The sequence below is a fragment of the Macaca nemestrina genome, chromosome 3 (assembly GCF_043159975.1).
Source record: "Macaca nemestrina isolate mMacNem1 chromosome 3, mMacNem.hap1, whole genome shotgun sequence".
Taxonomy (NCBI): domain Eukaryota; kingdom Metazoa; phylum Chordata; class Mammalia; order Primates; family Cercopithecidae; genus Macaca; species Macaca nemestrina.
Window position 1 is genome coordinate 100,320,685 of NC_092127.1, and position 15,874 is coordinate 100,336,558.

At 38.1% G+C, this 15,874-nt stretch overlaps 1 protein-coding gene across 8 annotated transcripts in view; it reads left to right on the forward strand.

Moving 5' to 3' along the window:
• LOC105479633 (family with sequence similarity 13 member A) overlaps positions 1 to 15,874 on the forward strand; it is a 377,790-nt gene that overhangs the window by 265,361 nt on the left and 96,555 nt on the right. The window lies entirely within an intron of this gene.

The following is a 15,874-nucleotide window of genomic DNA, read 5'->3' on the forward strand; positions in this document are numbered from 1 at the left end:
AATATGGGCTCTGTGAGACTGCACTTTTCTTTTTTTTGTTTTGTCTCACTATGTTGACCAGGCTGGTCTCAAACTCTGGGCCTCAAGTGATCCTCCCTCCTCAGCCTCCCAAAGTACTGGGATTACAGGCGTGAGCCACTGTGCCCAGCCAAAACTGCACATCTTATATGCCCCTGCGGCCCTGCCAGTTGAAGAAGTCCACTTCAATATTTAACAAGCATCTCACATTCAATCTACATACAATAGAATTCCTAATTTACACTCCTAATTTATGTATTTTTCCTTGTCTATTGACTGTCTATTCCATGAGAATGTAAGCTCCATAAAGGCAGGAACTACAATTTTATTTACTCCTCTGTACACTCTATTGCCTTAAAGAGTACCTGTTGAATGAATAAATAGATGTGTGCTTTATTTTTAAAAATAAGGTTTGGCTTTTATTTTTATAAATTTGGAATAACTAACATGCTATTTTATAAATAATTGCTGTTAGATCTGTAACCCATACCAGGTAGATTACATATTTAAACATAAAAATAAAATAGCAAAAGTATTGAAAGACAATATGGGTATATATGTTATAATGGAGCTGAAAAGGAATTTCTATGTGTAGAGTTAAAAAAAGAGAGAGGTTTCACGGTGTAACATTTTTAGAATTCTAAATGTCAAAAATAAAACAAAAGCCCAGGAACAAAATAAATAACATGATGATAAGAGTATTCACATTATATAGAGAAAACATTTAATAGTCTTTATATAGAGAGAACACATATAAAACAATTAAAAACACACAAGGGAAAAATGAAAAAATGCTGTGACCAGGAAATTCACAACAGTAGAAGTAAGTATAATCTCACGAATAATCAGAGAAATTTAATCTGCAACTATGAGTAGCTGCATCTTCCAATGTTTATGAGCACAGAAGGAAATAAGCACTAGCTGCAGGTAAAAGTACAAGTGCTGCAGTGAAATTTGTAACTATTTATCAAACAGCTAAAAATGTGTATTTTCTCATTAGTTATCCTAGGAAATTATTCTACAGATATCATTCTCAATGTGCTGAAAGACAGAGCTTCAAGATTTTTGTTCATAGCACTTTTACCACTCCTTTTCCATATTCAATGCTTAATAATATGGAGTCATAAAATAAGCTGTTACAAATTATATTTTGCTGCACAACAGCAGTTTTCAAAACTTTCGTTTCAAGCCCCTTTGGTATATTGTTATGCTTAGGTATATCCGTGGGGGGTTAGGTTTCAGGACCTCCCTCGGGTGCCGAAATTCATGGACAATTTAAGTCCCTGATATAAATGATGTTGTATTTTGCATATAACCTATGCACATTCTTCCTGTATACTTTTAGTCATCTCTAGATTACTTATACTTAATGCAATGTAAATGCTATTTAAAGAGTTGTTGTATTGTCTAGTGAATAATGACAAGAAAAGAAAGTCTGCATGTTCAATAAAGAAGCGTTTTTTCCCCAAATATTATTGATCTTAGATTGGTTGAATCCATAGATGTGGAACCCATGGACACAAAGAGCTGACTATATTCTTAAATGTCACTGAGAACACAAAGAAATTTCATTTATGTGGTCTATATCTATTGATATATAGATATAACTGGAAAAGAGAGAGTTTTAATATGTATTTATCACTATTTAAAAATAATATTTTTAACATAATTTTTGTTTGTTTGTTTTGTTTTGCTTTTTGTTTTTTGAGACGGAGTTTCACTCTTGTTGCCCAGGCTGAAGTGCAATGGCATGATCTCGGCTCACCACAACCTCTGCCTCCCAGGCTCAAGCGATTCTCCTGTCTCAGCCTCCCAAGTAGCTGGGATTACAGGCATGTGCCATCACGCCCAGCTAATTTTTTTGTATTTTTAGTAGAGACGGGGTTTCTCCATGTTAGTCAGGCTGGTCTCGAACTCCTGACCTCAGTTAATCTGCCCGCATTGGCCTCCCAAAGTACTGGGATTACAGGCATGAGCCACCGCGCCTGGCAAAGGCTGACTATATTCTAAAACGTTACTGAGAACACAAAAATTTCTGGGCTGTATCTATTGACATATAGATATAACTGAAAAATAAGCAGAGTTTTAATATGTGTTTATCACTATTTAAAAATAATCATTTTGGTCGGGCGCGGTGACTCACACCTGTAATCCCAGCACTTTGGGAAGCCGATGTGAGTGGATCACCTGAGGTCAGGAGTTCAAGACCAGCCTGACCAACATGGAGAAACCCCGTCTCTACTAAAAATACAAAATTAGCCAGGCATGGTGGTGTGTGCCTGTAATTCCAGCCTCTCCGGAGGTTGAGGCAGGGGAATCACTTGAACATGGGAGGCGGAGGTTGTGGTGAGTAGAGATCGTGCCATTGCACTCCAACCTGGGCAATAAGAGTGAAACTTCGTTTCAAAAAAATAAGATAAAATAATCATCTTTTTTTTTTTTTGAGGTGGAGTCTCACTCTGTCACACAGGCTAGAGTGCAGTGACACAATCTCGGCTCTCCGCAATCTCCACCTCCCGGGTTCAAGTGATTCTCCTGCCTCAGCCTCCCGAATAACTGGGATTACAAACACCCACCATCATGCCCGGCTAATTGTTGTATTTTTAGTAGAGAAGGGTTTCACCGTGTTGGTCAGGCTGGTCTCAAATTCCCGACCTCAGGTGATCCACCCACCTCAGCCTCCCAAAGTTCTGGGATTACAGGCATGAGCCACTGCACCTGGCCCATTTATTAAATATAACTACATTTTTTAAATGAAAAAGAGTGAGAAGATCTCATTGTTTTATATTTTTGCCAAGCTGTAACAACTGGCTTAATATTAATAGAAGACAGCTGGATTCTCATGTCTGCTTCTGCATTAAATCTGTTGCCATATTTTAGAAAGCTTGACTGTACGTTCATAAATGAATCAGAGTGTAAAAAAGTAGATGACATCTTAGTATTACTATGACAATTTTTATACCTTGCAGATCCTCCCAAGAGAGTCTCAAGAACCTCCAAGGGTACTTGGGCCATAATTCGAGAATTTCTGCTATACAGTGTAACCACTAAAAGTACTTTTAAGAACTAGAAATGTCACAGAAATGTATTACTGACTACTAAATGAAAAATAATGTTACAAAATAGTACATACTGCATAATCTTTTTATTGTGGTAATGTATATATAACACAAAATTTACCATTTTAATCATTTTAAGTACACAATTCAGTGGTATTAAGTACATTCACATTGTCCCATCTTTTATTTATGAATTTTTTTACAATGAAAGAATATAGAATTTTGTTAAACACTGGATATGGAAGCAATGGGATTGTGTTTAACTTTAATCTTTGTATTTTTAAATTTTTTCTACAATGATAATATACTGTATAATTTATAATGCAAAAAAATTTTTGTTTTAAGTCAAGGATGGATGACAAATACTTCAAGGAGGAAGTGTTAATTGTCATATTTTAGAGAAATTATGTAGAGCAGGGGTCCCCAACCCCCAGGCCATGGACTGGTACAGGTCCATGGCCTATTAGGAACCAGGCCACGCTGGAGGAGGAGGAGGTGAGTGGCAGGTGAATGAGTGAAGCCTCATCTGTATTTACAGCCTCTCCCCATCACTAGCGCTACTGCCTGAGCTCCGCCTCCTGTCAGACCAACAGCTGCATTAAATTCTCACAGAAATGCAAACCCTATTGTGAACTACACATGCAAGGGATCTAGGTTGCACATTCCTTATGAGAATCTAATACCTGAGGATCTGTCACTGTCTCCCATCGCTCCCAGATGGGACAATCTAGTTGCAGGAAAACAAACTCAGGGCTCCCACTGATTCTACATTATGATGAATTGTATAATTATTTCACTATATGTTACAATGCAATAATAATAGAGATAAACTGCACAATAAATGTCACTTGAATCATCCTGAAACACCCACACCCTAGTCCGTGGAAAAGTTGTCCTCCATAAAACTCGTCCCTGGTGGCAAAAAGGTTGGGGACCACTGAGGTAGAGTGACAACTGAACTGCTTTTTTTTTTTTTTTTTTTTTTTTTTGAGACGGAGTCTCGCTCTGTCGCCCAGGCTGGAGTGCAGTGGCCAGATCTCAGCTCACTGCAAGCTCCGCCTCCCGGGTTCACGCTATTCTCCTGCCTCAGCCTCCCGAGTAGCTGGGACCACAGGCGCCGCCACCTCGCCCGGCTAATTTTTTGTGTTTTTAGTAGAGACGGAGTTTCGCCGTGTTAGCCAGGATGGTCTCGATCTCCTGACCTTGTGATCCGCCCGTCTCGGCCTCCCAAAGTGCTGGGATTACAGGCTTGAGCCACCGCGCCCGGCCCTGAACTGCTTTTTAACTTGCAATTGTGACTTCAGTCATTTAGATGGATAAAATCCTCTGAATGGAGAAATCAGAATAGGCAGTGTGTGAGAAGCTGAGAAAGGATGAGTTTTGTTTTGATGGATAGGTATGTGCTAGGGAGGATATTCCAGGCTAGGAGAAAGACCTGAACAAAAACTAGTGATGGGAAAGCAGGGCATGATAGGGGGCAGAGTGGGTCATTCAGCTGGGCCCCCAGTCCATGTATGTGTCTGTAGAGGAGGAGAATACCAGGCCTGCTGAGCATGTATGGAATTTAGATTTTACATTGTAAGCTTTGAAAAGCAATCAAAGCTTTGTGACATGATTAAAGCAGTATTTGGGGAGATCCATTCTGTACAATCTGAATTTAAGGTGAACAAGACCAAAATAAGTAAAATTTACTAGAAAAAAAAAGAAGCTATAATGCAGAGGTTAATACAAATTTAAATGCAGGAAAGGGAGGATGAAGGGGAATGGAAGAGAACAGTGGTGGTAATAGACTAATGGACAGGGAAGGAAGAGAGAGATAATAGTATCTCATTTAAACTTTTATTAACAAAGTATTCATTCAGGTATCACTTGGTTCGACCAAATTCTGTACTATTTGTTTTATAAACAGTGATTTGAAGTCTAGCATGATATTATTTCCAGAAGTATTTACAGTTGTTAAAATTATTTCACTGGACTGTTTTTAAAGTTTTAAAATTGGATTGATTTGTTTTAAAGTTGTCTTCTTAAAGTAGTATTTTGGAGAATTATTGTGGAATTATCATTTGTTTTTAATGAATTTTCTTCTACTTAGTACTTTTATTGTATATATTTGGAGTGTAAAACATAATGTTTTGATATGCATAGTGATATGCTTACTACAATGCGTTTTCTTTATATAAATAGTGAATTAATTTCACTGCCTCTTTGGGGATTCATTAGTTTTATTGGCTTGCTTCATTAATTTATGTCTAACTTATTTCCTAATTTATTCGTAATTTTTTTTTTCCGCTTATATATGTCCTCACCAGAATTCAATGAGGAAAAAAAGATGTTTGGCTTCAAATTCCAATAATGCTCTATACATGAATGACACTAAGAAAAGATAATATAAACATATAAACAATTATTTGATGGGCTGAGTCTAATTTTCTGAATTTAAATGGATTTTTTTTGCTAGGCATGGTGGCTCACGTCTATAATCTCAGCACTTTGGGAGGCTGAGGCAGGAGGATGACTTGAGTGAAGGAGTTTGAGACCAACTTAGGTAACACAGTGAGACCTTATCTCTACAGAAAAAATAAAATAAAATAAAACAATAGCCAGGCGTGGTGGTGTGCACCTGTAGAGCCAGCTACTTGGGAGCCTGAGGTGGGAAAATTGATTGAGTCTGGGAGATGGAGCCCTGGGTGACAGAGTGAGACTCTCTCTCGTAAAATTTAATTAAATTAATAAAATAAATAAATTGGATTTTTTTTTTTTTAAGACAGAGTCTCACTCTATCACCCAGGCTGGAGTGCAGTGGCGTGATCTCAGCTCACTGCAAATTCTGCTTCCCAAGTTCAAGCGATTCTCCTCCCTCAACCTTTCGAGTAGCTGGGATTATAGGCACCCACCACCACGCCTGGCTAGTTTTTGTATTTTTAGTAGAGATGGGGTTTCACCATGTTGACCAAGCTAGTTTTGAACTCCTGACCTCAGGTGATCTGCCTGCCTCAGCCTCCTACAGTGCTGGGATTACAGGCGTGAGCCACCATGTTCAGTCTTGGACTTTTAAGTGGAATTTTTAGATATTTGGTTTCGTTTTGTTTTTGTTTTTGTTTTAATCAGGTCATCTAAAATGCAGTCGGAGTTTGACACTTTAGGGACTAATACTGTAATTTTTTAAAATAGGATCTATTCTTTTTTAAATACTCTTAAAAGAAAATGTTTAATGAACAAAATAAGGCAGAAGCCTTTAACTCACCAAGGTGCTATTCATTACTTTTCTTTGTTTTTTAAGTTCCGGGTACATGTGCAGGGTGTGCAGGTTTACATAGGTAAACGTGTGCCATGGCTGTTTGCTGCACCTGTCAACCCATCACCTATGTATTAAGCCCCGCATGCATTAGCTATTTTTCCTGATGCTCTCCCTTCCTCCAATAGGCCCCAGTGTATGTTGTTCTGCTCCCAGTGTCCATGTGTTCTCTTCGTTCAGCTCCCACTTATACCTGAGAATATTTGGTATTTGATTTTCTGTTTCTGCATTAGTTTTCTGTGTAAAATGGCTCCCAGCTCCATCCATGTCCCTAAAAAGCACATGATCTTGTTCCTTTTTATGACTGCATGGCATTCCATGGTGTATATATACCACATTTTCTTTATCCAGTCTATCACTGACAGGCATTTGGGTTCATTCCATGTCTTTGCTATTGTGAATAGTGCTGTGGTGAACATACATGTGCATGTATCTTTATAAAAGAATTATTTATATTTTGGGGTGTATATACCCAGTAATGGGATTGCTGGGTCAAATGATATTTCTGTTGTAGATCTTTGAGGAATCACTATACTGTCTTCCACAATGGTTTAACTAGTTTACATTTCCACCAACAGTGTAAAAGTGTTCCTTTTTCTCCTTAACCTTGCCAGCCTCTGTTGTTTCTTGACTTTTTAATAATCACTATTCTGACTAGCATGAGGTGGTATCTCATTGTGGTTTTGATTTGCATTTCTCTAATGATCAGTGATGTTGAGCTTTTTTTAGTGTTTATTGGCCACATAAACATCTTCTTTTGAGTAGTGTCTGTTCATGTTCTTTGCCCACTTTTTAATGGGGTTGGTTTTTTTCTTGTAAATTTGTTTAAGTTCCCATAGACTTGATATTAGACCTTTGTCAGATGGATAGATTGCAAAAATATTCTCCTATTCTGTAGGTTGTCTGTTCATTCTGATGATAGTTTCTTTTGCTGCGTAGAAGCTCTTTAGTTTAATTGTATCCCATTTGTCAATTTTTGCTTTTGTTGCAATTGCTTTTGGTGTTTTCGTCATGAAATCTTTGCCCGTGCCTATGTCCTAAATGGTATCGCCAAGATTTTCTTCTAGGGTTTTTATAGTTTTTGGTTTTACATTTAAATATTTAATCCATCTTGAGTTAATTTTTGTAAAAGGTGTAAGGAAGGGGTCCAGTTTCAGTTTTCTGCATATGGCTAACCAGTTCTCCCAGCACCATTTATTAAATTGGGAATCCTTTCCCCATTGCTTGCTTTTGTCAGGTTTATTGAGGATCAGATGGTTTTAGGTGTGCAGTCTTATTTCTGAGTTCTCTATTCTGTTCCATTGGTGTATGTGTCTGTTTGTATACTAGTACCATGCTGTTTTGGTCACTGTAGCCTTGTAGTGTAGTTTAAAGTCAGGTAGTATGATACTTCCAGCTTTGTTCTTTTTGCTTGAGATTGTTTTGGCTATTTGGGCTCTTTTTTGCTCCCATATGAATTTTAAAAAGATTTTCTAATTCTGTGAAGAATGTCAGTGGTAGTTTAATGAGAAGAGTATTGAATCTATAAATTACTTTGGGCAGCGTGGCCATTTTCATGATACTGATTCTTCCTATCCATGAGCATGAAATGTTTTTCCATTTGTTTGTGTCCTCTCTGATTTATTTGAGCAGTGGTTTGTACTTCTCCTTGAAGAGGTCCTTCATTTCCCTTGTTAGCTGTATTCCTGGACTTATTCTTGATAACACAAATAATTTTTACTTCCCCTTGTTTTTATTTTAAATATATTTTCACTAATTTATTTACAGGGTCAATTCAAATAAAAACACTTCACTTGGTGTTAAAGCAAATTAATTTTACCAGCCAGTATATTGACATTAAGAGATTTTTATGCTTGTGCTTGGTATGTCATGTCTCAGGAATATAAAGAGTTTATTTTATGTTTTATGGACATAGAATCAGCCAGTCGGTTACCATATCACACTAACCAATTTTGACATTTCTCTGAGGAAGCCCTGCTAAAGCCTGCTTCTCCGCTGTCAGGAAATATCATTTAACAAGGTGAAAGTTCACGGGGACAATTTAAGGCAGCTGATCTCAGGTGTGGTAGCAGCTGTTGTGTGGGACATGACTTAGTTTATGAGAACAGAAACACTATTATCCGGACTCCCACGGGAGATTTGGAGAAAGTCATGCCCAGAGAGTCCCATTCCAGGAAAATGTGCTTGAAGCACTTATTTATTGGCAATAATCACTAACTGAGAGTCCATCTGGCAAAACTGTGGATTTTTCCCTGTCCCAGAAAGTTGAGGAACAATTACATAAGTTGTCTCGAAAATTTTATTTTTAACCACTTTTTATGGAGAATTATAGTCCCTCAGTTCTTACAAGAAATTCACTTAAAAAAAAAAACAAAAAACAAAAAAAAAAAAACAGCATCCACATGAATTTCTGTACAACTTTGCTACTTCATGTACCATGAATAAATGCTTGTCTTTTGATTTGAAATCAGTACTTAATCCTTCTGGGGAATGTTTTGAATCTTATTTTCTGTGTTTGAAATGTTGGAGCCAGTTAGTTGGTGAAGAAAGGAACCCTGAATCGTGCACTTCCAGCTATGGAGGCCTTTAAACCCCACCTCTCTTAGTAGCTCTTCCCTCCGTCTTCACTGACAGCTTGACAAGATTTTAGAATCCAAATCAATGAACACTGTGAGCCATTTGGGAGTCCAGCAAGCCTACTCAGATACAGTTTAATGAAATAAGCCTGTGTCAATTTTAAAAGCAAGATACATCATCAGAATTAAAGAGGAGTGTCTTTGGAAAAACAGTGATATAATTTCTATCTCTATGGGATATTTTTCTTCTGCAATCTTATATACACTGGATAAATCTAATAAATAAATGAGGAAACATATTAAATTACAATGATTTTATTGTTTTTATTTTGGCCTTCAGTAATGCAAGCGTATTTATTTCACTGTTACTCAACAAAATAGTAGTACCTAACTAGAAATCCATTATTCCTGTTAGCCTCAGCTTGTTTGAGTATCATTGTTTGTTTTCTAAAACAAGATTTTTATATGGTTTTGTAATGATTTCTTAAGAAATACTTGAGCTTGCTTACATAAAACAACTCACAAACCACCTGTTATTTCCATATATTAGTTTTTTAAAGAGGAATACAATCAAGAATACAATTTAAAACTTGATTTTCCATCTGTTTTTTCTTTGCACCTTCCTCTTTCCTCTAACACCCCACCCGTACCACGTCCTTCCTCCACTTCAACTGGCTCCTGCCACTCAGTAGCAGAAGTTTGTTATGGTCCAGTGTATGCCTCAGTGTTCAGACAGCCATTATGTAAGACTGTGCAGCCATTATTGAATATATACATACACACACACACACACCAACACACACACACACACACCCCCCCTAAATATAAACCTCAGGTGAGAAGAAAGGATTCTTTATTTCCCATATCCAACTAACAATATGTATATCAGTAAGTAAGGATAATACTTTATTATCTTGAGGGGCTATTGAATGGTGGAAAAGGTATGGACACTGGCATTTAGATACTGATTCCATGTCGGCCACTTACTAGCTGAGCATTCACATTAATTGACTTCTTCATTTCCATATCTGTTAAAATGAGCACAGCATAAATTCACAATAAATACTTGTTGCTTTACCTACACGCACTCCTCCAGCTTCTTCTCCCTTTTTTATTGACATTTCACTGTTGTTGATAATGACGATGATATTGTCCTGTAAGCCCCGAAATCCACTAGTGTTTTAACACAGTTTGCTGGAAAACTAGTTTACTGAGGATCTTGTATAACAACACCAGAATATCTAAATTATATGTGCACTAAAAGTCTTGGCTTCATGATTCTAAATAACTCATGTTAGATTTAGTCCTTACCATTTATGAATACCATGCATCTTTTGGAGTGCATTGCTCCTTAGTGTGTTTTACAAAGATTGACAAGAATATGAGGAAGAACTCTTGCCTGAGACTCACTCTGTCACCTAGGCTGGAGTGCACTGGTGCAGTCATGGCTCACTGCAGCTTCAGTTTGCTGGGCTGAAGCGATCCTCCCACCTCAGCCTCCCAAGCAGCTGAGACCACAGGCACTCACCACTGTACCTTGCTAATTTTCTTTTTTGTAGGGATGAGATCTCACTATGTTGCTCAGGCTAGAAGTACCTTCTTATCAAACTTGTAAGAAATAAGTTATTTTAATATATCATTATATCTTAGGAAATAAACCTATCTGATTTTAAAACAATATCTGAAAATACATTACTGTGGCCAAGAAATGTTCTTGGTTCTTTGGTTGTTTTCAGTTGATGTTGAAATTAAAAGAAACACAGCCACATGGTTTTTGTTGCTCTTGATAGGACAAGAGCAAATGCAGATATTGCCAAACAATTGGAATCTGCCGAAGAAGTTATGTAAGAAAATTAGAAATCTGCAAGCCAGCTAAAATGTGGAAAAGGAAATTGACAACCTGGGAGAAACTGGATAATGTAGAATGATTAAAAGATTTCAGAAGGTTTGGATAGAATCTTACTTTTAGCACATCTGTGATTGCACATCAGTGTATAACCCAGGTAGTTTATTCCTTAAGCCAGTTATTTGTTAGTATTATTTTTCATTTGAACTTACATGTGGCATCTAGTTTATCTTATGTGTAGCTCTACAGTGGAAAATGTTAAAAAGTGGGTAGAATATTGCTTGATAAGTTTAAATCTAATAAACGGAGCTATACTTCAGAATCTATAGAAGAGTAATTGATGTATTCATTAATTCATTCTGCACTTATTGAGTGTTCTGTGTCAGGGCTGCAGGAAAGATATAGTTCCTGTTGTGGAAAACTTGCATTCCAAAAGGAAGATAATATATACAGTAGATTCAAATAATAATAAAACTGTGCAGGAAAAAAAGATAAATATCATCGATACAAAGGGCTACATGACTTTAAAAGGTCAAGAGATTTCTTTGGCCAGGCATAGTAGTTCACACCTGTAATCCGAACGCTTTGAGAGGCCAAGGTGAGAGGACTGCTTGAGCCCAGGAGCTCAAGACCAGCCTGGGCAACATAGTAAGAACCCCATCTCTACAAAAAAATAAATTAGCCAGGCATTTTGGCACACACCTGTGATCTCAGCTACTCAGGAAGCTGAGGTGGGAGGCACAGTTGAGCCCAGGAGGTAAAGGCTACAGTGAGCTGTGATGATGCCTGCCATTACACTCCAGCCTGGACAACAGAGAGAGACCCTGTCTCAAAAACAAACAAACAAAAGAAGATTTCTTTCAATTAGCCTAGACCTAAAGTACAGGTAGGATTTTTCCTGAAGGGAATGAAATGGGAAAATATTCCAGACAGAGGGAACAGCATGAACAAATATTTAGGATAGAAAAGTTCAGGGCAGATTTGAAAATAGTGACCCAGGCATGTCTGGAGTTGTTTCCTCAGGGGAGGTTTAAGCAGCTGAATCAGAGAGGCAAATTGGGGTTAATAGGTGGAGTGTTCTAATCATCATATTAAAAGGATTGGGGTTCATGTAGGAGGTAGTTGGGAGCTATTGAAGTTTTTGAGTACAAAACTTACCAGATCACAAGCATGGTGGGAAATTGACTAATAGTGAAATGTGTGCTATGGTGGCACACATTTTATTGTGTTATTCTAAGAGTACAGATAACCTAGACAGATTGATTATAGAAACATGACGGGGCAATCAATAGACTGGTTGAAGGTAGGAGAGGAGGGAGAAGTAAAGATGACTCATGGTTTGAATCTGATTCACAAAGGGAATAATAACATCATTATCAAGAAGGACCAGGAGGAAGAGAAATTTGGAGATCAGATAATATGAAGTCTTGAATGTTTGACTGGGTTGATAATACTAATAATTACTGAGCACTTAATTATTTGCCAGGCACTATTCTATGTATTGTACATGCATGGTCTCATTTATTCCTTAGAGCAGCCTCAGAACTTTTAAACAACCTGCCAAGGTTGCACTGCCTGTCAGAGGTGAAGTCAGGATCCAGTCCCCAGAGGTGTAATTCCAGCACCCAACTTATTGAATGCATGTATTGAATGGTGTTAGTCTTGGAGGCAGAGCTAAACGAGGAGGAAAGACAGATGAAATAAAAAGCGAATGTTGATCAGGAAGGTTTGGTGAATTCCCGGAAAAGATCACAGAGAACCAAAGACTTTCAGAAAACTGAAGGTGAGTGTTTCCAAAAAGTCAAGAGTAGGAGAGGATCTAAGAAAAGACATTTGGATTTAGTGGTCAAAAGACCCTTGATGGCCTTAAAAGCAGTTTTGGAAAAGTGGTAAAGGTCAAAATCCATTGGCATGGGATGGAGGAACAAGTAATTTATGAGGAAGTGGAGGCAGCAGAGATAGACTTGGTGGAAGTCTGTAAGTGGGAAGGAAGAGGAAAATAGCTCTGCAGTACCAGAGGATAGGACTGCTGAGAAGCACTTTCTAATACCACTCACTTGGTTGCCTGTCATAAGGGAGGAGAAGCGAGTAGTGAGGGGCAGATCTAAGATGTAGGAGAGAGACCAGGCTGCTTCCAGAGGAAGGAGAAAATGATGAGATCCAATACACAGATAAGAGGCTTGAGTCCTATATGTGAGGACCCTTTCTCCTAAACCAAGAGGAAGTCAAAAAGAACGAGGCAAGATGTGTGTTGGAATGGGAACGGGGGTGGTAGGTGGAACAGAGAAGACCAAAGGCACTCGCTTATGTTTGATGATCTTGACTTTCTCAGTCAATTGGCAGGTGAAATAATTAGTGAGTGAGAGAGGTTCTGGTTTGTGGCACCGGAGAAGATTTGAAGCAGTTGCTGTGGGAATGCAGTGAACAGTCAAAGATAATAAAAAAGGTTGCAACACAGTATTGTGGTTCAAACTAAGGTTAAGTATTATGAATTTTTAGTATAACTAGTTATCAAGTTATGAGACTTTTCTTTGTAATTTTTAGCACTCTGGCAATAGACAGCCCAGCAGGCAGGACTTATAAAGGGGGAAGAAGTGGGAGATGCTAGGGAATCCATTTTAGAAATAACTAGGCCAGGTGCGGTGGCTCACGCCTGTAATTCCAGCACTTTGGGAGGCCGAGGTGGGTGGATCACGAGGTCAGGAGATCGAGACCATCCTGGCTAACCCGGTGAAACCCCGTCTTTACTAAAAATACAAAAAATTAGCCAGGCGTGGTGGTGGGTGCCTGTAGTCCCAGCTACTCAGGAGGCTGAGGCAGGAGAATAGCGTGAACCTGGGAAGCGAAGCTTGCAGTGAGCGGAGATTGCGCCACTGCACTCTGGCCTGGGCGGCAGAGCGAGACTCCATCTCAAGAAAGAAAGAAAGAAAGAAAGAGAGAGAGAGAGAGAGAGAAGGAAGCTCAGGAGGGTCAGGAATGTGCTTTTTTTTTTTTTTTTTTAAACCTACATGCCAGTTGGTTTGATTGCAGGCTATCCTCTGTGGATATCACAAAACAATTGGAGCTGAACAGAGAGCGAAGTGAAAAGGCAGAGGAATGGGAGAGGGAGAAGTGTTGGAGGTTAAGAGGGACGCACATTAAGGGGCTCCGTGAAAGGGAAATGTAGCCAGGGAAATGCAGTTGAAATACCGTGTTTGAAAAATTAGAAATGACAGAGGTCATGAATGGCACTCCCACTCCCTGACTATGCACTGACAAGAGGATGTTAGAAATAGAAATAAGAAAGGTATTTAAGTGATCCAGAACTCTGGCAGTGGCTGGGGTAGAGAGAAGGGGCTGCGATCAGGTACAGATTCATAAATGATTGTCAAATAATGCCCCCAAAATAGATTTAAAAAAACACAAGAAAGAGGAATTGTTATAAATGATGGAGACTTGAAAAAACTTGTAGTTACAGAGTTATAGCATTAATTACTTTTTTTAAAAAAACATTGACATTTTATGTAATATGGCATGTTAGAGGAATATTGATAGGGCAACTTAATGTATTAGGAAATATATGTGAAATCTAATATTGAATGTAAATTGCAATTCAGTTTAATGTATTTTGAATGCATTGAGTGTAAATTGTAGTTCAACTTAACATTTTTTTTTTAATGCTGGGTTCTTTATTATTGAGCTTTTATGTCTATTTTAGCCAGGTAGTATTAATGTGTTCATAAAATTCAGAAAGGACAAAATAATATTTCTGTCACTTGAATGTTAACTATTTCTGAAAATATTTGTATCTTATAAGATATTTAAAACATTCATGCAAGGCGCGGTGGCTCACGCCTGTAATCTCAGCACTTTGGGAGGCTGAGGCAGGCGGATCATTCGAGGTCAGGAGTTCAAGACCAGCCTGACCAACATGGTGAAACCCCTTCTCTACTAAAAATACAAAAATTAGCAGGGCATAGTGGCAAGCACCTGTAATCCCATCTACTCAGGAGGCTAAGACAGGAGAATTATTTGAACCCAAGAGGCAGAGGTTGCAGTGAGCTGAGATCATGCCACTGCACTCCAGCCTGGGCGACAGAGCAAGACTCCGTCTCAAAAAAAAAAAAAAAAAAAAAAAAAAAACATTCACACAGAATAGAGCCAGCACTGTGGTTCCGCAGTTCCTCTATATAGCAATGAGTTCCAGAGTAGACAGGAGAAATCTCCAATCCAGTTTCTGTTCTGCCACTACCTTTCCATGTAAATATGAACAAGTTATTTTCTAGTACCAAGTTTACTCATCAATAAAATAGATCTTATGATGTATAATTGTGATTTTCTACCTCAAGCAGCTATTTAAAGTGTTAAGCTTACACCTGTAATCCCAGCACTTTAGAAGGCTGAGGTGGGCGGATCACCTGAGGTCAGGAGTTCGAGACCAGCCTGGCCAACATTGTGAAACCCCATCTCTATTAAAAACACAAAAATTAACCAGGCATGGTGGCAGGCGCCTGTAATTCCAGCTACTCAGGAGGCTGAGGCAGGAGAATCACTTGAGCCTAGGAGGCGGAGGTTGCAGTGAGCAGAGATTGTGCCACAGCACTCTAGCCTGGGTGACAGAGCAAGACTCCATCTCAAAAATAAATAAATAATAAATTAATAAATAAAGTGTTGAGCAAGAGTTAAAGTCATCTTTTTAAATAAAAAGGTATGCAAATATACAGAACTAAGTTGTGTTACTAGAAAATCAAATTAGAATTTGTAAATCTAGAATCAAAAAAGTATAGACAATTTCAATTTAAATAAGTTTGGGGTTAAATCAACTCCTTTTGTTTTAAAAAGCTGATTTTAGTTACTGATAGTTTATCATTATATATGAAGATAGTTTTAGGATGGCAAATCTATTTTCATAAACACAGATTATTTAGTCAGACAATGAAAATGTTTTTATTAGCAGGTATAGCAAAGAAAAGCAGATGCCTTATAATAAATAGGACCTTGTGTTCTAAATTCAGAGTTATGAGTGGTCTATATAAAATTGGGGAAAAGCTACAGAGGAAGGGGATACCTCGTGCCTACAAGCTCTGACTGTTTCGGAATG